Source organism: Procambarus clarkii, chromosome 33, assembly GCF_040958095.1.
Source record: "Procambarus clarkii isolate CNS0578487 chromosome 33, FALCON_Pclarkii_2.0, whole genome shotgun sequence".
In the NCBI taxonomy this organism is placed as follows: Eukaryota; Metazoa; Arthropoda; class Malacostraca; order Decapoda; family Cambaridae; genus Procambarus; species Procambarus clarkii.
In genome coordinates, this window is record NC_091182.1 from 26,325,479 (window position 1) to 26,347,289 (window position 21,811).

The 21,811-nt window shown below is 50.0% G+C and overlaps 1 protein-coding gene across 1 annotated transcript in view; it reads left to right on the plus strand.

Moving 5' to 3' along the window:
• Positions 1–21,811, plus strand: part of LOC123750768 (LHFPL tetraspan subfamily member 7 protein) — a 66,336-nt gene that overhangs the window by 32,651 nt on the left and 11,874 nt on the right. The window lies entirely within an intron of this gene.

Genomic DNA, 21,811 nt, shown 5'->3' on the forward strand with positions numbered 1-21,811 from the left:
ATTGTCCAAGGAATGTATAAAGTTCTTTTAGACTCTCTGGGGCGTGTAATTATCGTTCCTTTAGTCTCCATGACATTTCTAGCAACAGGAATTACCGGTTATCTTAAGAACACTGAAAAAGAATTGCCATCAAGTTTCTCAACTTCCTCATCTTACCAAATATGAGGAATTATATATATTAAATTACTTTACGCCAAGACAGCTAAGAGAGAGACACGACAAGTGGAACAAGATCTGGGGCCAGATTCACGAAGGAGTTACGCAAGCACTTACGAACCTGTACATCTTTTCTCAATCTTTGGCGGCTTAGTTTACAATTATTAAACAGTTAATGAGCTCCGAAGCACCAGGAGGCTGTTTACAACAATAACAACAGTTGAATGGGAAGTTTTCATGCTTGTAAACTGTTTAATAAATGTAACCAAAGCCGTCAAAGATTGAGGAAAGATGTACACGTTCGTAAGTGCTTGCGTAACTGCTTCGTGAATCTGGCCCCAGATCTTGTTCGACTTGTCGTGTCTCTCTCTTAGCTGTCTTGGCGTAAAGTAATTTAATATATATAATTCCTCATATTTGGTAAGATGAGGAAGTTTGGAAGATGAAGAATCAGAGGCCAGACTCACGAAGCAGTTGCTTCGTGAATCTGGCCCCTGATCTCTAAACACAAATACCAGATTCATTTTCGGAGCCGGAGACAACTGGAGCCGTGTGTATATACAGTAGAAGAGAAGGGTCGGCGCATTCACTTCCAGGGTCCATTCCCGTTCCAGGATATAAACGTGTGGCCAATGTTTCATTTCACCTGATGCCCCTGTTCTCCTAGCAGTAAATAGGTACCCAGACCTACTGGTGGTGGTCCCTCGTGGTGGCCGGCCCAGGCCAGGCCACCACTAACTAGGCCGGCCCAGGCCAGGCCACCACTAACTAGGCCGGGCCAGGCCAGGCCACCACCAGCCCACACACCGCCTCGCCTGCACACAGGCCGCATTACAAGCGCTCAGGTAAACAACTTTACAAGGGATAATAATCAATATGTTTTCTCACCATGACAACCGTAAGAGTGGTGTTACTCACATGGTCCCTGTACCCGGCCAGGATTTCCTGGAATTGGGGAGGAAATGAACATTGAGAGATGAAAGAAAAGTAGGTTTTGAATGGCCAGAGACAAGCCAATCTGACCGTGAAATGGGACTTGGGTCTGTGTCCCATTGGCCCGGCGGCGGTGGCGGCGAGCGACCGCTACCGTCATCACTGGCTTCTCAAGGAAGCTTTACCTGTCTGAGATGATGTCGTGAAGCTTGGAGCTGGGGGGGGGGTGATGGGAGGTCGTGGGGTGATGGGGAGCTGTTGGGGGGTGTTGGGATCTGTTGGGGGGTGTTGGGAGGTCGTGGGGTGATGGGGAGCTGGTGGGGAGATGGGGAGCTGTTGGGGGGTGTTGGGAGGTCGTGGGGTGGTGGGAGGTCGTGGGGTAGAGGGAGGGGAATGGTGGTACGTTGAGGGGGGGGGGGAGCCAAGAAGAAACTGGTATGTTTAGTTTTTTTTGAGGATTAAGTAACGTTGGAGTTGTTTAGTGTGTGGTGTGTGTGACCGCTCTCCTCACGTTACTACTCCTGCCCCTCACACCTCACAACCCTGGCGTTCCTCCTCTCACACCTCATCACCACACCTGCCAAGGAGTCGTTCATATATCGGGGATTAACCAATCAGACAACATCTTCCAGATGCACCTGTCATTCTCGAAGTTATTGATATTAGGGAAAAGCGATGTCGTCCAATCAACATTTACCTTCCGTGAGCTTTTGGTAGATTTTGATTGGTTTAGAGTGGAAAGCCAATTTGAGCATTAGCCATTCGCAGCCCTTCTGCTCTCATACACGGAGCTCGTGATTGGCTCTAATGTGGCAGGAAGGTGGAGTATTGACTAATCAGGGTCCATGTAGGTGGTAGTGATGATGCAGGTGGTGGTAGTGGTGGTGCAGGTGGTGGTGGTGCAGGTGGTAGTGGTGGTGCAGGTGGTAGTGGTAGTGGTGGTGGTGGTGCAGGTGGAGGTGGAGGTGGTTGTACAGGTGGTGGTGGTGTAGGTGTCCTCAGATCGAGCGAGCTGCCCGGTGAATACATAGCACTTCACTTGTCCTTGCCACTTACTTCATAAATTCCGTTGCCTCTACCCGGGACCCATAGTGAGGACCACCCACCTAAAGGCTCTATGTGAACTCTCAAGTCGTCTTGTGTGTCAATTATGCCTGCGAGAGGTATTAATGGCCTCACCTGCCCAATTAGAGATCTAGTGTCTCTTAATTGTCAGGTATGCCTCCCACACTCAGTCCATGTCAATACTGAGTGTCTAGAGCACGCTGCTCTATTTCTTCCTCCTGTACACTATGTACGACGTGGTTATAGGATTATTAGAGCTAAAGAGCTGGGGTCCTCTTTACATTAGATATGTCTACTCTTACATATCAGTAAGAGCAGTAAATTTATTGATAGGAAGTAGCGACCATCCCGCTCTCTCTCTACCACTACTAAAACCTCTCCCACTCTGTTCTCTCCTTCGTTCTCAGTCTCTCTCTCTCTCTCTCTTCCCTCAAGCTGACTACATCTCAGCTGTTATTTAGGCGACTGTCAACTGTGGTTATTATAGTGTGGCTTTCAGCCCGGGCTGTTGAGACGTCAAGACAGGTGGAGAGCAGACGTGAGTCAAGTCAGGCCCAGAACCATTAATATAAGTTACAGAACTAATGAAGCCAACGTGAAGGTTTGAGACACTGGTCAGGACAAGCTTCGTGTTTATATAACAGAACCTCTGATGTTGTCCTGCATCTTTCATGGCTCTGAAAATAGTCATAAATGGAAGTATTCAAGGCATCAGTAGTTACGCCTCTTTACCTAGTTGTCCTCTTCCTTCTCTCTCTCTCCCCCCTTCCATTCCCCCCTCCCTGCCCCTTCTCTTCTGTTTTATACCTTCCTGCCATCTCCGCTTTCCTCTTAAAGTCGCCCTCTCCCCCATCCCTTCCACACCCTACTCCTCGGCCTCCTGTTCCACATTTTCCATAACCTTCCCTCCGGCATAGGTCCCGAAATAACTGTAGTAGTTTTATGCACATTTTTGTCAGAACTTTTTTTCCTCCTTGTGGAGTATTGGCGTCTCCCGCGGTCGGTGTGTGTATTAAGTTGACTTAATTAACGGGGGGGCCAGCCCCCAGCCCCGCCTCCACCACCCCAATATTTACAGTAATACTAACCCCCCCCCCCCCCAAGACCTGGATATTTTTGGGGCTAGCGACTAGACAGTATTAATTAGCGAGGATGACATAAACTTGGGAGATGGCGCAGCTGCAGACTGCGCTCAACTGGTTTAGTGTGGGCTGAGGTGACGCTAACTTGCCACCGGCCGCCGCTATACTCTCCCGGTAAACTGCGGACTCTTAGTCTGACCAACTTCTGCAGAGTTTCCACTATTTCCGGCGTCCTCTTTTACTCTACTTCCGCCAGAGATGTCGCCCATGTGGGGCTCTGTCCCCCCCCCCATCACCAATGTGGTCTCCTACAGGGGGGGGGGGGGGTCGACACAGAGCAATAGCAACATTATGTAAGCACAATGACCAGGAATTAATTAATTAACGAATGACTTGTTGGATCCACGCGCCCCCCTTGTTCCGGCACCACTTGATAATTTACCTGGGAGCTGGTCAGGGCTCCCACCTCCCTCCTCTCACTCTCCCACCTGCCTCCTCTCACTCTCCCACCTGCCTCCTCTCACTCTCCCACCTGCCTCCTCTCACTCTCCCACCTCCCTCCTCTCCCACCTCCCTTCTCATCCAAACTCTGACTTCTTGCTTCTAGGGTGACGGAGTGATCAATCAGACTATTTCTTCTCGTATATTATTAGGTTCAGCTCTCAGTGTTTTCACCTGGCCAGTCAGCGACAAGGGAATGTCAGCTTTTCATTTGTTCAAAATATGGGAACAATTATACAGCCCATCCTCCTCTTATGGTAGAACTTATGGTATATATATATATATATATATATATATATATATATATATATATATATATATATATATATATATAAACTATTGAGTTGGACAAACCGGAAATCTATTTTTTACTTGTGTTACTTTGACAAACTAAGCTAACCTCCCTAGGCCTAACACACGATACATGAGGCCTAATATAGTACATATGTATACTATACTAGGCCTAGGAATATTGAAGTTTGTTTTTTAGTTTCATTTATTTTAAAACAATTCCTTACTATTCAGTATACTATTATCTGAAAGTTAAGTATATACGAATTATGACTATTGGCGACCGTTACAATAGATGGGTAGAATTATAGCATATTTTACAGTATAAAATAGCCGCTATATTTAATGACAAGTTGTGTATGGATATATGTGTTCATGTATTAGGGAGTTCATGAGAGTATGCTCATGTATATGTATGAAATAACGCACAATACCAGTAACTTTGAGAAGCTTAAGAATAGTAATTGTGGTTGAGTGAGGAGGACGATCAGGCAACAGTGCCCAACCAGTTACCACACTGTAAAACTACTTGTACTTACTGGACTCGAAGGCTGGTCCGTATTATACAAACTTCTTCATCGTCGAGGACCGACGCTATGTACTTCCCACATAGCGTCATAGCGTCACATGTGCTTCACTGACGACTTGTGTTCGAACCACAACGCTGTAAATGCTTCACCCACGTACTACAAATACCTAAATAATCGCAAACAAAACCTAAATACCTAACCTAACCTAACTTAACCAATACCTAAATATATACAGTGTGCTATTATATGACAATATTCATTTATATTTGAGAAAAATCCTGTTTTGAATGAGGAGCATGTTATGAATGTTTAATGTGTCTTTGGGGTCGACCGCTGGATGGAATGAACTTGGTCTGAGGACGGGTTTGGAGAATAAACTCCAGAACCTGTGCAGTGTGACAATAAACTCCAGAACCTCTGCAGTGTGACAATAAACTCTAGAACCTCTGCAGTGTGACAATAAACTCCAGAACCTCTGCAGTGTGACAATAAACTCCAGAACCTCTGCAGCGTGACAAACTCCAGAACCTCTGCAGCGTGACAATAAACTCCAGAACCTCTGCAGCGTGACAATAAACTCCAGAACCTCTGCAGCGTGACAATAAACTCCAGAACCTCTGCAGTGTGACAATAAACTCCAGAACCTCTGCAGTGTGACAATAAACTCTAGAACCTCTGCAGCGTGACAATAAACTCCAGAACCTCTGCAGCGTGACAATAAACTCTAGAACCTCTGCAGCGTGACAATAAACTCTAGAACCTCTGCAGTGTGACAATAAACTCCAGAACCTCTGCAGTGTGACAATAAACTCCAGAACCTCTGCAGCGTGACAATAAACTCCAGAACCTCTGAAGCGTGACAATAAACTCCAGAACCTCTGCAGCGTGACAATAAACACCAGAACCTCTGCAGCGCCACAATAAACGCCAGAACCTCTGCAGCGCCACAATAAACTCCAGAACCTCTGCAGTGTGACAATAAACTCAGGAACCTCTGGGACAGAGGACCAGGTAGCGTCCATCATGCCGCTCACGGAAACAAAATATTTTTATATTCATTTGCAATGTTCATGAGAAGGTTTCCGGTAGAGGTGTGAATGTTGGTTATTGCTGGTGGGGGGGGGGGAGGGGTAGTGAGGGTGGGGGAGAGGGAGAGGAAGGCGTGGGAGAGGGGAAGGGACTGTGGAGAGGGCATTGGAATAAAAGACGTATGATAGATCCGCGAGAAGATTCAGAAATAGAAGAACAGAAGAAGGGTTAAGAACCCACAAGAACGGAGAGAGAGAGAGAGAGAGAGAGAGAGAGAGAGAGAGAGAGAGAGAGAGAGAGAGACAGAGAGAGACAGAGAGAGAGAGAGAGAGAGAGAGAGAGAGAGAGAGAGAGAGAGAGAGAGAGAGAGAGAGAGAGAGAGAGAGAGAGAGAGAGAGAGAGAGAAGGGAAAACGAAGAGGAATGTGAAAAGAAGAAAGAGTGGAATTGAGAGGTATGAGAGAGAAGACAATAAAAGAGAAGATGTAAGTGAGAGGTGAAGGGTGTAGATGGTAGTGGTGTTGGGGAGAGGACAGAGACAACACCCTCTACACGTGAAGAAGAGAGAGAGAGAGAGACAGAGAGAGAGAGAGAGAGAGAGAGACGGGGGGGGGATGTTAGGAGTCAATGGTAAGGGAGAGTGGAGAGTAGTTAAGGGAGAGATATGACGTATCCTAGTTCCTTCACTCTCTTGGAAGTGTCTCTCACTCTAGGTGAACTCTTACTCTATCAGGCTCAGAGTGACGCCACTCTCCTGGCCAGTCTTATTCCTTCCACCCCCCCCCCTACCCTCCACCCTTCAATCTCTTCTGTCCACCGTTCATATTCCGTCTGTCTGTCCCGAACTCCAGCAATCTGTCTCATCACTGTTCCCCGCGTCCGCTCACCCGTCCGTCAGCGTGCCGTAATGACCGTCCCGCGCCGCCCTGCCTGCCTCACCGGCCTGTATTGACCTGCACCGGAAATGAAGGCGGAGTTACTCAGGTGGGAGAGGAAGCAGAGGCAGCAACCAGTCAACTGCCGCCTGATTTTGATCAGTTTACCCCTCCACCCGCCCAGCCCGTTTTCTGTTGGCTTGTCGGGTCAACTGTCACTCGTCACACTGTGAGTGCCTCAGGGGGGGTGAGTGCCTCAGGGGCGGTGAGTGCCTCAGAGGCGGTGAGTGCCTCGGGAAGATGACAAATCAGAGACTGTTGGGTAGATATCACAGACAATTATGTGAATAATTTAGTTGGTAAACAAGATATCAGTCTGCCATCGTGACACTGTGGTGATGGGTGCCACTTGTGTTGATAGTGTGTGTGTTGTCTCCTTTTGTGGTGTCTTAACTCTTGCAACACCTGACATGGGGAGCTGGAGGAGGACGAGGACAGACAGACAGGCAGACAGACAGGCATGCAGGCAGGCAGGCAGGCAGGCAGGCAGGCAGGCAGGCAGGGAGGCAGGCAGGCAGGCAGGCATGCAGGCAGGCAGGCAGGCAGGCAGGGAGGCAGGCAGGGAGGCAGGCAGGCATGCAGGCAGGCAGGCAGGCAGGCAGGCATGCATGCAGGCAGGCAGGCAGGGAGGCAGGCAGGCAGGCAGGCAGGCAGGCAGGCATGCAGGCAGGGAGGCAGGCAGGGAGGCAGGCAGGCAGGCATGCAGGCAGGCAGGCATGCAGGCAGGCAGGGAGGCAGGCAGGCAGGCAGGCAGGCAGGCAGGCATGCAGGCATGCAGGCAGGCAGGCAGGCAGGCAGGTAGGCAGGCAGGCAGGCATGCAGGCAGGCAGGCAGGCATGCAGGCATGCAGGCAGGCAGGCAGGGAGGTAGGCAGGCAGGCAGGCAGGCATGCAGGCAGGCAGGGAGGCAGGCATGCAGGCATGCAGGCAGGCAGGGAGGCAGGCAGGCAGGCAGGCAGGGAGGCAGGCAGGCAGGCAGGCAGGGAGGCAGGCATGCAGGCAGGCAGGGAGGCAGGCAGGCAGGGAGGCAGGCAGGCAGGCAGGCAGGCATGCAGGCAGGCAGGCAGGCAGGCATGCAGGCAGGCAGGCAGGCAGGGAGGCAGGCAGGCAGGCAGGCAGGCAGGCAGGCAGGCAGGCAGGCAGACAGGCAGGACAGACAGAGAGAGAGAGAAAGGCCGTATACTCGGCTTTAACCCCCTTACAGAACCATGGCCTGGAATGTGTCCTTGACCTATGTTAGGTCATCCCGAGAAGGAAGGGGGCGGGGGGGGGGGCCTGTGAGGGAAGAGGATAGGGGGACAAGGAGCATCAGGAAGTAGGAGAGGAGACAGGAGAAGAAATGGGTGGAAATGCAAGAACTATAATATCTCCACATACCTAATTCCTATCATTCTCCTACTTCTTCCCCTCCCTAATCCCTAGCCTCTCCCCCCCCCCTTTACCCTCCCCCCTTACCCCCCTCACCCTCCCCCCCTCCCCCCTCCCTCACCCTCCACATGACCAACAGTCACCGCCACCAACCCGGAAATAAAACACACTATAATAAAAGCAACACATCAAAGCACACGTACTTTGTGCGTGAGTAATGATGTAAGTCGTGTAGTTATAGTGTACTGGGGTGTACTGGGGTGTACTGGGGCGTACTGGGGTGTACTGGGGTGTACTGGGGTGTTCTGGGGTGTACTGGGGTGTACTGGGGTGTACTGGGGCGTACTGGGGTGTTCTGGGGTGTACTGGGGTGTACTGGGGTGTACTGGGGCGTACTGGGGTGTACTGTGGTGTACTGGGGTGTACTGTGGTGTACTGGGGTGTACTGGGGTGTTCTGGGGTGTACTGGGGTGTACTGGGGCGTACTGGGGTGTACTGGGGCGTACTGGGGTGTTCTGGGGTGTACTGGGGCGTACTGGGGTGTACTGGGGTGTACTGGGGCGTACTGGGGTGTTCTGGGGTGTACTGGGGTGTACTGGGGTATACTGGGGTGTACTGTGGTGTACTGGGGTGTACTGGGGCGTACTGGGGTGTACTGGGGTGTACTGGGGTGTTCTGGGGCGTACTGGGGCCTACTGGGGTGTTCTGGGGTGTACTGGGGTGTACTGGGGCGTACTGGGGTGTTCTGGGGTGTACTGGGGCGTACTGGGGTGTTCTGGGGTGTACTGGGGTGTACTGGGGTGTACTGGGGTGTACTGGGGTGTTCTGGGGTGTTCTGGGGTGTTCTGGGGTGTACTGGGGCGTACTGGGGTGTTCTGGGGTGTACTGGGGTGTACTGGGACGTCCTGAGGTGTTCTGAGGTGCCCTGTGAGGTGTCAGTCAGTGTTTATGTACATCCACCGTCCCTTCATATACAGAGTTTGGGTGTACAAATAGGCGTTGTCTGGTATGAGCCAATGGGCATTATGGAGCTCCGGCTGTCCTTATGCTCGCATTCATTTGCAAAAATAATCATGCAGGGATTAGCGTTAAAATGGCGCCCGAGTCCCTATGTATACGAAACAAATGAACATCAAAGGTGCGCTTGTGTGAGTGTGTGTAGAAGAGCTGAGTATGAGGTGTGAGTGTGTAGAAGAGCTGAGTATGAGGTGTGAGTGTGTAGAAGAGTTGAGCATGAGGTGTGAGTGAGTGTAGAAGAGTTGAGCATGAGGTGTGAGTGAGTGTACAAGAGTTGAGCATGAGGTGTGAGTGAGTGTAGAAGAGTTGAGCATGAGGTGTGAGTGAGTGTAGAAGAGTTGAGTATGAGGTGTGAGTGAGTGTAGAAGAGCTGAGTATGAGGTGTGAGTGTGTAGAAGAGTTGAGCATGAGGTGTGAGTGAGTGTAGAAGAGTTGAGCATGAGGTGTGAGTGAGTGTAGAAGAGTTGAGTATGAGGTGTGAGTGAGTGTACAAGAGTTGAGCATGAGGTGTGAGTGAGTGTACAAGAGTTGAGCATGAGGTGTGAGTGAGTGTAGAAGAGTTGAGTATGAGGTGTGAGTGTGTAGAAGAGTTGAGCATGAGGTGTGAGTGAGTGTACAAGAGTTGAGCATGAGGTGTGAGTGAGTGTAGAAGAGTTGAGTATGAGGTGTGAGTGTGTGTAGAAGAGCTAAGCATGAGGTGTGAGTGTGTGAGGCATCTCCCACCTTCTCCCCAGTGCCATACACGGCACCTCAACACACTTTTATACCAATTATCGTGATTCTTCCCGGCTGCCGCTGGCACCGGTGCCTTCTTGAATTTAATACTTCCCTGTGGCACTCTGTCTCCCTTGGTACTGGCATGGGAGGTGGGTGCCAAGTTGAGCTTCTTAAATCAGGCTCTCTTGCATTCTCGGTCAATGTTACTGGTGTGTGTGAGAGAGAGAGGGCCACATGAGGCACTCACCCACGTTACTGGTGTGTGAGAGAGAGAGAGAGGGCCACATGAGGCGCTCTCCCACGTTACTGGTGTAAGTGTGTGGGAGGGGGGCACATGAGGCACTCTCCCACGTTACTGGTGTGTGTGAGAGAGAGGACCACATGAGGCACTCACCCACGTTACTGGTGTGTGTGTGAGAGAGAGGGCCACATGAGGCACTCACCCACGTTACTGGTGTGTGTGAGAGAGAGAGAGGGCCACATGAGGCACTCTCCCACGTTACTGGTGTGTGTGTGTGTGAGAGAGAGGGCCACATGAGGCACTCTCCCACGTTACTGGTGTGTGTGAGAGAGAGAGGGCCACATGAGGCACTCTCCCACGTTACTGGTGTGTGTGTGAGAGAGAGAGGGCCACATGAGGCACTCTCCCACGTTACTGGTGTGTGTGTGTGTGGGAGGGGGCCACATGAGGCACTCTCCCACGTTACTGGTGTGTGTGTGAGAGAGAGAGGGCCACATGAGGCACTCACCCACGTTACTGGTGTGTGTGTGTGTGAGAGAGAGGGCCACATGAGGCACTCACCCACGTTACTGGTGTGTGTGAGAGAGAGAGGGCCACATGAAGCACTCACCCACGTTACTGGTGTGTGTGAGAGAGAGAGGGCCACATGAAGCACTCACCCACGTTACTGGTGTGTGTGTGTGGGAGGGGGGCACATGAGGCACTCTCCCAGGCTATAGTGATGGGAGGAAGGAGTGGTGGAGCAAGGATCGATACACAACATTCCTACGCTAGCCTGGCGTACACGATAGCCTTCCTGGGCGTCAGCCAAGACTGATGATCGTCTGGCAACTTGTACTCACGGTCAAGGTATCGTCTCGGTCAAACCTTATGCGTCGTGGTCTGAAATGATGCGTCGTGGTCTGAAATGATGCGTCGTGGTCTGAAATGATGCGTCGTGGTCTGAAATGATGCGTCGTGGTCTGAAATTATGCGTCGTGGTCTGAAATGATGCGTCGTGGTCTGAAATGATGCGTCGTGGTCTGAAATTATGCGTCGTGGTCTGAAATGATGCGTCGTGGTCTGAAATGATGCGTCGTGGTCTGAAATGATGCGTCGTGGTCTAACATGAAGAGTATAATGATCGACAACTTTTTGCCAGTGGAAGTTTTATGTATCTGTATTGAGCTTTGTTTTATGTTCCAGTGGTGATTAGTGAAGGAGAGAGAGAGAGAGAGAGAGAGAGAGAGAGAGAGAGAGAGAGAGAGAGAGAGAGAGAGAGAGAGAGAGAGAGAGAGAGAGAGAGAGAGAGAGAGAGAGACAGAGACAGAGACAGAGAGAGAGAGAGACAGAGAGACAGAGAGAGAGAGAGAGAGAGAGAGAGAGAGAGAGAGACAGAGGACAGAGAGAGAGAGAGAGAGAGAGAGAGAGAGAGAGAGAGAGAGAGAGAGAGAGAGAGAGAGAGAGAGAGAGAGAGAGAGAGAGAGAGAGAGACAGAGAGAGAGAGAGAGAGAGAGAGAGAGAGACAGAGGACAGAGAGAGAGAGAGAGAGAGAGAGAGAGAGAGAGAGAGAGAGAGAGAGAGAGAGAGAGAGAGAGAGAGAGAGAGAGAGAGAGAGAGAGAGAGAGAGAGAGAGATAACTCAACACACACACAGTCTTCAATAAATAAGAATGACAGCCACGCGGACATTTAATCAGTCTAGCAAAATTAATGTCCAGGGTAAATCAAAACTGTATTTCCAATTTCAGGATTACTTCGCCAAGCTGAACAATTTCTCAAGCTGAACAATTTCTCAAGCTTGGACAATTTCTCAAGCTGAACAATTTCTCAAGCTTGGACAATTTCTCAAGCTTGGACAATTTCTCAAGCTTGGACAATTTCTCAAGCTTGGACAATTTCTCAAGCTTGGACAATTTCTCAAGCTTGGACAATTTCTCAAGCTTGGACAATTTCTCAAGCTTGGACAATTTCTCAAGCTTGGACAATTTCTCAAGCTTGGACAATTTCTCAAGCTTGGACAATTTCTCAAGCTTGGACAATTTCTCAAGCTTGGACAATTTCTCAAGCTTGGACAATTTCTCAAGCTTGGACAATTTCTCAAGCTTGGACAATTTCTCAAGCTTGGACAATTTCTCAAGCTTGGACAATTTCTCAAGCTTGGACAATTTCTCAAGCTTGGACAATTTCTCAAGCTTGGACAATTTCTCAAGCTTGGACAATTTCTCAAGCTTGGACAATTTCTCAAGCTTGGACAATTTCGCGAGGTTACACAACTTCACGAAGCTGACCAAGTATCGTGAGTCAAGATCATAATAGCTAAATACATATTTATACAGTAAATATACATTTAGGAGTGATATGTATTAACGTTCGCTGGTCATACAGATACAGTCAATATTCCTTAGTAAAGATACAGTAGTGTTATTTGAGCAGTGGGATACCATATACAAATACATATGTAGTAATATGTGTGTGTAGTGAATATGTAGATATATGAGGGCCAGTCTGCAGGCTCTCCAGGGTTAATGAGTCGTAAATGCCAGCGTGGAGGCTCTAGTAGGCCAAGTGTGGGTGTAAGTGAAGTATGAGGACCAGTCTCGTGGGGCATAAGGTGTTAGAGAGTAGTATGAGGACCAGTCTGGGGGCTATAAGGTGTTAGAGAGTAGTATGAGGACCAGTCTGGGGGCTATAAGGTGTTAGAGAGTAGTATGAGGACCAGTCTGGGGGCTATAAGGTGTTAGAGAGCAGTATGAGGACCAGTCTGGGGGCTATAAGGTGTTAGAGAGTAGTATGAGGACCAGTCTGGGGGCTATAAGGTGTTAGAGAGTAGTATGAGGACCAGTCTGGGGGCTATAAGGTGTTAGAGAGTAGTATGAGGACCAGTCTGGGGGCTATAAGGTGTTAGAGAGTAGTATGAGGACCAGCCTAGAAGCTTGAGGGCTCGTGGCGTTGAGAGAGTTATGTGTGCCAGAAACATGTTCTCCGCTGTTATGGAAAGATCATATTTCACAGGTTTCGTGCACCTGTTCTCTACTGAGACCCAGAGACGGAGAACGGAATGGTGGTATTGGGGGAGGAGGAGTGTTGGGAGGGGGGGGGGAAGGTTAGAAAGTAGGAAGGAAGGGTGAGAGCGAGGGAGGGAGGGAGGGTCTGAGTAGGAGAAGTGAGAGAGGATCAGTAGAGGAAGAGAGAGAGAGAGAGAGAGAGAGAGAGAGAGAGAGAGAGAGAGAGAGAGAGAGAGAGAGAGAGAGAGAGAGAGAGAGAGAGAGAGAGAGAGAGAGAGAGAGAGAGAGAGAGAGAGAGAGAGGATTAAAATAAAATAATTCACTTTCAAGCTGGGACACGAATCTGGGGGCCAGAGAATCACAGAAATTACAGTGCACGAATGTTAAGTCTGGGCGTCGTGGTTGACGGTGAGGGAAGGAGGGAAGAGATAGGGAGATGTGACCCAGGCAGCACCCATGAAGGCAGGTCACGTAGGTCGGCCTCTTGATAAGCCGACCGCTGCTGATACTGGCGTGTTTATCATGGCTGCCCACGACGACCCGGCCAGCACCTTGGGGCCAATCTTGGCCTCTCCGCCTCTCTCTGTGTCTTCCTTGTGTCTCTGTTAGGTCTTCCTTGTGTCTGTCTCTGTTAGGTCTTCCTTGTGTCTGTCTCTGTTAGGTCTTCCTTGTGTCTGTCTCTGTTAGGTCTTCCTTGTGTCTGTCTCTGTTAGGTCTTCCTTGTGTCTTTGTTAGGTCTTCCTTGTGTCTGTCTCTGTTAGGTCTTCCTTGTGTCTGTCTCTGTTAGGTCTTCCTTGTGTCTCTGTTAGGTCTTCCTTGTGTCTCTGTTAGGTCTTCCTTGTGTCTCTGTTAGGTCTTCCTTGTGTCTCTGTTAGGTCTTCCTTGTGTCTCTGTTAGGTCTTCCTTGTGTCTTTGTTAGGTCTTCCTTGTGTCTCTGTTAGGTCTTCCTTGTGTCTCTGTTAGGTCTTCCTTGTGTCTCTGTTAGGTCTTCCTTGTGTCTCTGTTAGGTCTTCCTTGTGTCTCTGTTAGGTCTTCCTTGTGTCTCTGTTAGGTCTTCCTTGTGTCTCTGTTAGGTCTTCCTTGTGTCTCTGTTAGGTCTTCCTTGTGTCTTTGTTAGGTCTTCCTTGTGTCTCTGTTAGGTCTTCCTTGTGTCTCTGTTAGGTCTTCCTTCTGTCTCTGTTAGGTCTTCCTTGTGTCTGTCTTTCTTATGTCTCGTGTTTATGGGTTATTCTGATCACTTTTCATGGGGCTTGTGGCCGAGGTTCTCAAGGCTGCCCAGGTGTACACATACCTGCTTGTGACAGACACAGACAAAGCACTCTGAATCACGCACCAGGTAACACACAACCTGGCAGGTATTATTAAAAGGATAACATTAATAGCGTCCGCTAATATGACGACCACACGAATACAATTTAGGAACCCAGGGAAGTGGGCCTTCACAGCGTCGACCTCTCGCCTAAAGAAGCATTACACCACGCTAGGAAAGATCCAGAGGTATACAACGATGCTGGAACCAAACCTGTGGGGATTGAACTGTGAGGAACGACTAAGGGAGCTCACCGCTTGGGAAGAAAAGGGTAAGAAATCGAGGAGATGTGATAATGACATAAGATTCTCCTGGTAATTGACATGAGTGATTAATAGGACATGCTATCTTGAGATGATTTCGGGGCTTTAATGTCCCACGGCCCGGTCCTCGACCAGGCCTCCACCCCCAGGAAGCAGCCCGTGACAGCTGACTAACACCCAGGTACCTATTTTACTGCTAGGTAACAGGGGCATAGGGTGAAAGAAACTCTGCCCATTGTTTCTCACCGGCGCCCGGGATCGACCCCGGGACCACAGGATCACAAGACCAGCGTGTTGTCCGCTCGGCCGACCGGCTCCCCTAGGAAATATGATAATGACATAAGATTCTCCTGGTAATTAACATGAGTGATTAATAAGACATGCTTAACCAAGACACGGCATAACACGAGGACATGATGACCAGACCACACACTAGAAGGTGAAGGGACGACGACGTTTCGGTCCGCCCTGGACCATTCTCAAGTCGATTGTCGACTTGAGAATGGTCCAGGACGGACCGAAACGTCGTCGTCCCTTCACCTTCTAGTGTGTGGTCTGGTCATCATACTTTAGCCCCGTTATTGTGACTCATCGCCTGCACAAGAGGACATGAATGGACACGTACAAAACAAATGAGTCACAAGACGTTAGAGGTTGTTTATCTTAAGAGGAGTTAGTAAAGTGGATGGAGAGGGAGAGACAGAAGCTTACACAGTGCCAGGGTTCACAAGTCAACATAACAAGCAACTCCAAGGTGGAGTGCCACTGCGTCAAGCAAACGACAGCTCGAAGGCGCGACTCACAAGGAAACTCTTGACCCTACAAGCACATTTAGGTGAGCACATCTGGATGATTACCCATCGGGAGCCGGTCGGCCGAGCGGACAGCACGCTGGACTTATGATCCTGTGGTCCCGGGTTCGATCCCGGGTGCCGGCGAGAAACAATGGGCAGAGTTTCTTTCACCCTATGCCCCTGTTACCTAGCAGTAAAATAGGTACCTGGGTGTTAGTCAGCTGTCACGGGCTGCTTCCTGGGGGTGGAGGCTTGGTCGAGGACCGGGCCGCGGGGACACTAAAGCCCCGAAATCATCTCAAGATAACCTCAAGATAACCCACCAGCCCGCCCTCCTAAGGTCTCTCAAGAGAACGGTCAATTTAAAGTGTCCTCTCCTAACCTACCAGAGGACCTAAAACAGAAAAAGGGGACAGTACGTCACTTTCAAGAGTCACTCCCATTTTCTAGTACGACAATTTTTGGCCTTATGTAACGCATACGACCGAAAAGCGACGTTTTATGTGAGAGGACAAGATACCCAGACAGCAGCCAGAGCTTCTTGAGTTGAGCACACTGCTTCAGGTCCTGGTAAGAGGTGTTTCTGTATGCCAGTCCTCCTCACGACTCCCCTCACTCCTCCTACGACTATTGTGAGGTCGACCTTCACTACAACATGGCCGCCACTCTCCCCCAGCACACACGGGGGGCCGCAGGACATGTGTGTAGTCTGGGGGTCCCTGTGTATACCATTTCCAGCTCCTATACACTGAAGAACTCTATTGGGCGCATGTATAGACCCCTAATTCAGTCGCTTGTCAAGCTTTCAATGGCTGCCATACACCAGTGATGAGACGTAGATGGGTGTGTGTGTGTGTGTGTGTGTGTGTGTGTGTGTGTGTGTGTGTGTGTGTGTGTGTGTGTGTGTGTGTGTGTGTGTGTGTGTTGTGTGTGTGTGTGTGTGTGTGTGTGTTTGTGTGTGTGTGTGTTCCATAATTGTATTCACCTATTTGTGCTTGCAGGATCGAGCATTGACTCTTGGATCCCGGCTTTCTAGCCATCGGTTGTTTATAGCAATGACTCCTGTCCTATTTTCCTATCATATCTAGTTATAAAATTATGAATAGTATTTGCTTCCACAACCTGCTCCTTAAGTGCAATCAATTTTCCCACTACTCTCACGCTAAAAGAAAACTTCCTAACATCTCTGTGACTCATCTGAGTTTCCAGCTTCCATCCATGTCCCCTCGTTCTGTTACTATTCCGTGTGAACATTTCGTCTATTTACACTCTGTCAATTCCCCTGAGTATTTTATATGTTCCTATCATATCCCCCTTCTCCCTTTTGTTCTAGTGTCGTAAGGTTCAGTACATTCAGGCGCTCTTCATACCCCATTCCTCGTAACTCTGGGATGAGTCCTGTTGCAAACTTCTGAACCTTTTCCAGTTTCCTTATGCGTTTCTTCAGGTAGGGACTCAATTATGGCGCGGCATTCTCTAAGACTGGCCTCACGTAGGCAGTGTACAGCGCCCTAAATGCCTCCTTACTTAGGTTTCTGAATGATGTTCTAACTTTTGCCAGTGTAGAGTACGCTGCTGTCGATATCCTATTTATATGTGCCTCAGGAGTTAGATTAAGTGTTACGTCCACCCCCAGGTCTCTTTCTCGAATCGTCACAGGTAGGCAGTTCCCCTTCATTGTGTACTGTCGCTTTGGTCTCCTATCTCCTAATCCCGTTTCCATAACTTTACATTTGCTCGTGTTGAACTCCAGTTGCCATTTCTCTGACCATCTCTGCAACCTGTTCAAGTCCTCTTGGAGGATCCTATATTCCTCATTTGTCACAACTCTTCTCATCAACTTTGCGTAATCCGCGAACATCGACATGTAGGACTCTATTCCTGTTAACATGTCATTAACGTATATTAGGAATAGAATTGGTCCCAGCACCGATCATTGAGGAACTCCACTCGTTACTGTTCGCCAGTCTGACTTCTCGCCCCTTACCGTTACTCTCTGGCTCTTTCCTGTTAGGTAGTTCCTTACCCACCCTAGGACCTTTCCACTTACTCCCGCCTGCCTCTTAAGTTTGAATAACAGTCTCATTTGCAGTACTGTATCAAAAGCTTTTTGGCAGTCCAGAAATATGTAATCTGCCCATCCTTCTCTGTCCTGCTTTATTCTCGTTATTTTATTATATAATTCCAAAAGGTTTGTTAGGCACGATCTCCCTTTCCAGAACCCATGTTGATGTTTGTTTACAAACCTAATGTTCTCTAGTCAAGATGGGATCATTAATACAGTATGATACAACTAGCGTCCACTAAAACACTACTACAAATTGAGGAAGCAATATTCTTAGCCACGACTAAGGACACACGTGGACACACGTGTACACACGTGGACACACGTGGACACACGTGGACACACGTGGACACACGTGGACACACGTGGACACACGGGCTCCATCATACACCATCCCACGTAATTCTGAGACGAGTCTTGTTGCAAACGTCTGGACCTTTTCAAGCTATACTTGTGTGCCTTACTAGGCTGGGTGTCCCGATGGGGGCCCGCGCTCCTGGACTGGTCTCACACTACCACCCAACTCAAACACCCACAAAACCCATACTTCTACACACACACCCATATAAACACCCCCACCCCCCACATAAACCTCCAATACCCCCACACAACACATCCATAAAAACACAAACATCCACCCACACTCCCAAACACCCTCCCACACCCTCAAACACCCACCCACACCCCCACCCACACCTCCAAACACCCACCCACACCCCCAAACACCCACCCACACCCCAAACACCCCCACCCACACCTCCAAACACCCACCCACACCCCCAAACACCCACCCACACCCCCAAACACCCACCCACACCCCCAAACACCCACCCACACCTCCAAACACCCACCCACACCCCCAAACACCCACCCACACAGCCACGAACCCCTGGGGGAACAATTGCCACCGGGGCCACTAGCCACGATGCCAACAAACTCACACTTACCACTAAAGTTTAAACCAACTAGTCTTTGCTGGCAGAGTAGAGGAACTCGGAGCTCCTGAACCTATCCTTGCCAGGCTAGTAACTGGGAGGAAACGACCCGGTTACTCACCTAGTTGTGCTTGCAGGGGTTGAGCTCTGGCTCTCTGGTCCCGCCTCACACGTTCCCTCCCACGGGTGTATGTGTGGGACGGAACATTGGATAGGAAATGGAACAACTGGAACAGCTTCATTCAAACCCTGCAGCAACTGCCTTCAACCACTAGAACAACTCCCTGGAACAACTGCTCGACACACTGGTGGGAACCGGTTGGCAAAGTGGGAGTAATTATCATCAGAGGAAGGCGCAGGTCGCGGACCAGGAAGTGTAAATATACCGGGCAGGAGACGACGGTCGGAATTATCCTGAGCACCAGAAGGTTTCCCCTATTTTCCTGCTCGAGTCTGCTCCATCAGTTCCTGTTGAAGGAACGTTGTCGCCTAGGGGGCTAGGTGACGGGGCTAGGTGACGGGGCTAGGTGACGGGGTTAGGTGACGGGGCTAGGTGACGGGGCTAGGTGACGGGGCTAAGTGAGGGGAGGCTTCACGGGTCCCTTGACATCACTGACTTCCCTAGCCCAGCATCTGTCCCTAACCTGGGGGATAGTGTTGCTGTTCTCCGCTCACTTCTCTATCCATCCATCTCTGGCTTGTCGTTTCATCCATCAGTTGCTGTTTTCTGTTTCATCTTTTTGTCAATTCGCGTGAGAACTCGGCCCCGTTGAGCAATGGTGCCGAGGAGTTTTTTATGGTAGTAAAGAGGAACATAGAGGATGTTATGAAAGGAGGCGGACTGTCCGCCTTGCTGACGCGGTGTGTGTGTGTGTGTGTGTGTGTGTGTGTGTGTGTGTGTGTGTGTGTGTGTGTGTGTGTTGTGATGCTAAGATGTATTCACATACTGTTGGCAAAGAGTGTTGGTAAAGTTTATGTCCTGTATTTGAACATATATGGGAGTCTATAGGAGAATACTGAGTAGCATTCAAATACATACAGTGTTAATATTGCTGTGTCTGAGGGTATGTGGGAGGGTGGGACGGGAGGGGACAGAAGACCCGTCTTGGACACGTCCTGCTGTCAGTTACCACATTCCAGGAAGTGTCTGTCACACGGGATTACGACGCACCACATTGACTTAACCCCAACCTTGGCGGGGAATGACCCATTGAAACTGTGTCTCGTGCTCTCACTGTCTCGTGCTCTCACTGTCTCGTGCTCTCACTGTCTCGTCCTCTCACTGTCTCGTCCTCTCGCTGTCTCGTGCGTCAAATATTAGACTGGACTGGACGGTAGAGCGACGGTCTCGCTTCATGCAGGACGGCGTTCAATCCCCGATCATCCAAGTGGTTGGGCACCATTCCTCTCTCCTCTCCCACCCTAAATCCTTATCCTGACCCCTTCCCAGTGCTATATAGTCGTAATATCTTGGAGCTTTCCTCCTGATATCAGGTATAAGATAAACCATGACAGGTATAGGATATACCATGGCAGGTATAGGATATACCATGGCAGGTATAGGATATACCATGGCAGGTATAGGATATACCATGGCAGGTATAGGATATACCATGACAGGTATAGGATATACCATGACAGGTATAGGATATACCATGACAGGTATAGGATATACCATGACAGGTATAGGATATACCATGACAGGTATAGGAAACGGCGTGACAAGTGTTGGACAGGCCGTGACAAGACTAAGAAAGCTGTCTATCTGTCGTCTTATATCCCTTCAGAGCGTCTCAATCGTGGCCATTTGTCTGTGGTTGTTTACAAATGGGAGAGAGAGAGAGAGAGAGAGAGAGAGAGAGAGAGAGAGAGAGAGAGAGAGAGAGAGAGAGAGAGAGAGAGAGAGAGAGAGAGAGAGGGAGAGAGAGGGAGAGAGAGAGAGGGAGAGAGAGAGAGAGAGAGAGAGAGAGAGAGAGAGAGAGAGAGAGAGAGAGAGAGAGAGAGAGAGAGAGAGAGAGAGAGAGAGAGAGAGAGAGAGAGAGAGGGAGAGAGAGAGAGAGAGAGAGAGAGAGAGAGAGAGAGAGAGAGAGAGAGAGAGAGAGAGAGAGAGAGAGAGAGAGAGAGAGAGAGAGAGAGAGAGAGGGAGAGAGAGAGAGAGAGAGAGAGAGAGAGAGAGAGAGAGAGAGAGAGAGAGAGAGAGAGAGAGAGAGAGAGAGAGAGAGAGAGAGAGAGAGAGAGAGAGAGAGAGAGAGAGAGAGAGAGAGAGAGAGAGAGAGAGAGAGAGAGAGAGAGAGAGAGAGAGAGAGAGAGAGAGAGAGACAGATAGCGTTACTAACGTACCAACAATGAGTGTTTCAACACTTTCATTTTAACATTTCAGTCATTTACAAACCCATTACTAAATTACTGTAGTGATGCAGAGGCGGACGTCCACAATGGTCGTCCTTGTCCCTGACGTTACTGATCTGATTTGTCTTGTTTGTGGGACGAGGGACGAGGCTGCCCTTCCTACAGTGAAGGGACGAGGCTGCCCTTCCTACAGTGAAGGGACGAGGCTGCCCTTCCTACAGTGAGGGGACGAGGCTGCCCTTCCTACAGTGAAGGGACGAGGCTGCCCTTCCTACAGTGAAGGGACGAGGCTGCCCTTCCTACAGTGAAGGGACGAGGCTGCCCTTCGTATAGTGAGGGGACGAGGCTGCCCTTCCTACAGTGAAGGGACGAGGCTGCCCTTCCTACAGTGAAGGGACGAGGCTGCCCTTCCTACAGTGAAGGGACGAGGCTGCCCTTCCTACAGTGAAGGGACGAGGCTGCCCTTCCTACAGTGAAGGGACGAGGCTGCCCTTCCTACAGTGAGGGGACGAGGCTGCCCTTCCTACAGTGAAGGGACGAGGCTGCCCTTCCTACAGTGAGGGGACGAGGCTGCCCTTCCTACAGTGAAGGGACGAGGCTGCCCTTCCTACAGTGAAGGGACGAGGCTGCCCTTCCTACAGTGAAGGGACGAGGCTGCCCTTCCTACAGTGAGGGGACGAGGCTGCCCTTCCTACAGTGAAGGGACGAGGCTGCCCTTCCTACAGTGAAGGGACGAGGCTGCCCTTCCTACAGTGAAGGGACGAGGCTGCCCTTCGTATAGTGAGGGGACGAGGCTGCCCTTCCTACAGTGAAGGGACGAGGCTGCCCTTCCTACAGTGAAGGGACGAGGCTGCCCTTCCTACAGTGAAGGGATGAGGTTGCCCTTCGTATAGTGAAGAGACGAGGCTATTTCGTCACTCACTCACTCACTCACTCACTCACTCACTCACTCACTCACTCACTCACTCACTCACTCACTCACTCACTCACTCACTCACTCACTCACTCACACACTCACTCACTCACTCAGGGTTAAAGCCACCTCGCCTTCGTTAATATTCTATGGTGATCCAAGCGGCCAATCACAGACGGCAGCCAAGTTTGGAAAGTTAATCTGGTGTTGTACCCGGGTGTTGGGAGCAGGAGTGCGCTCACACCCCGCCAGCCAATCAGCGCCTCGGGTTATTGAGTAGTTTGACCAAGTTTGGCATCACTTTTAAATGTGTGAACCAACTGAGAGGATTGAG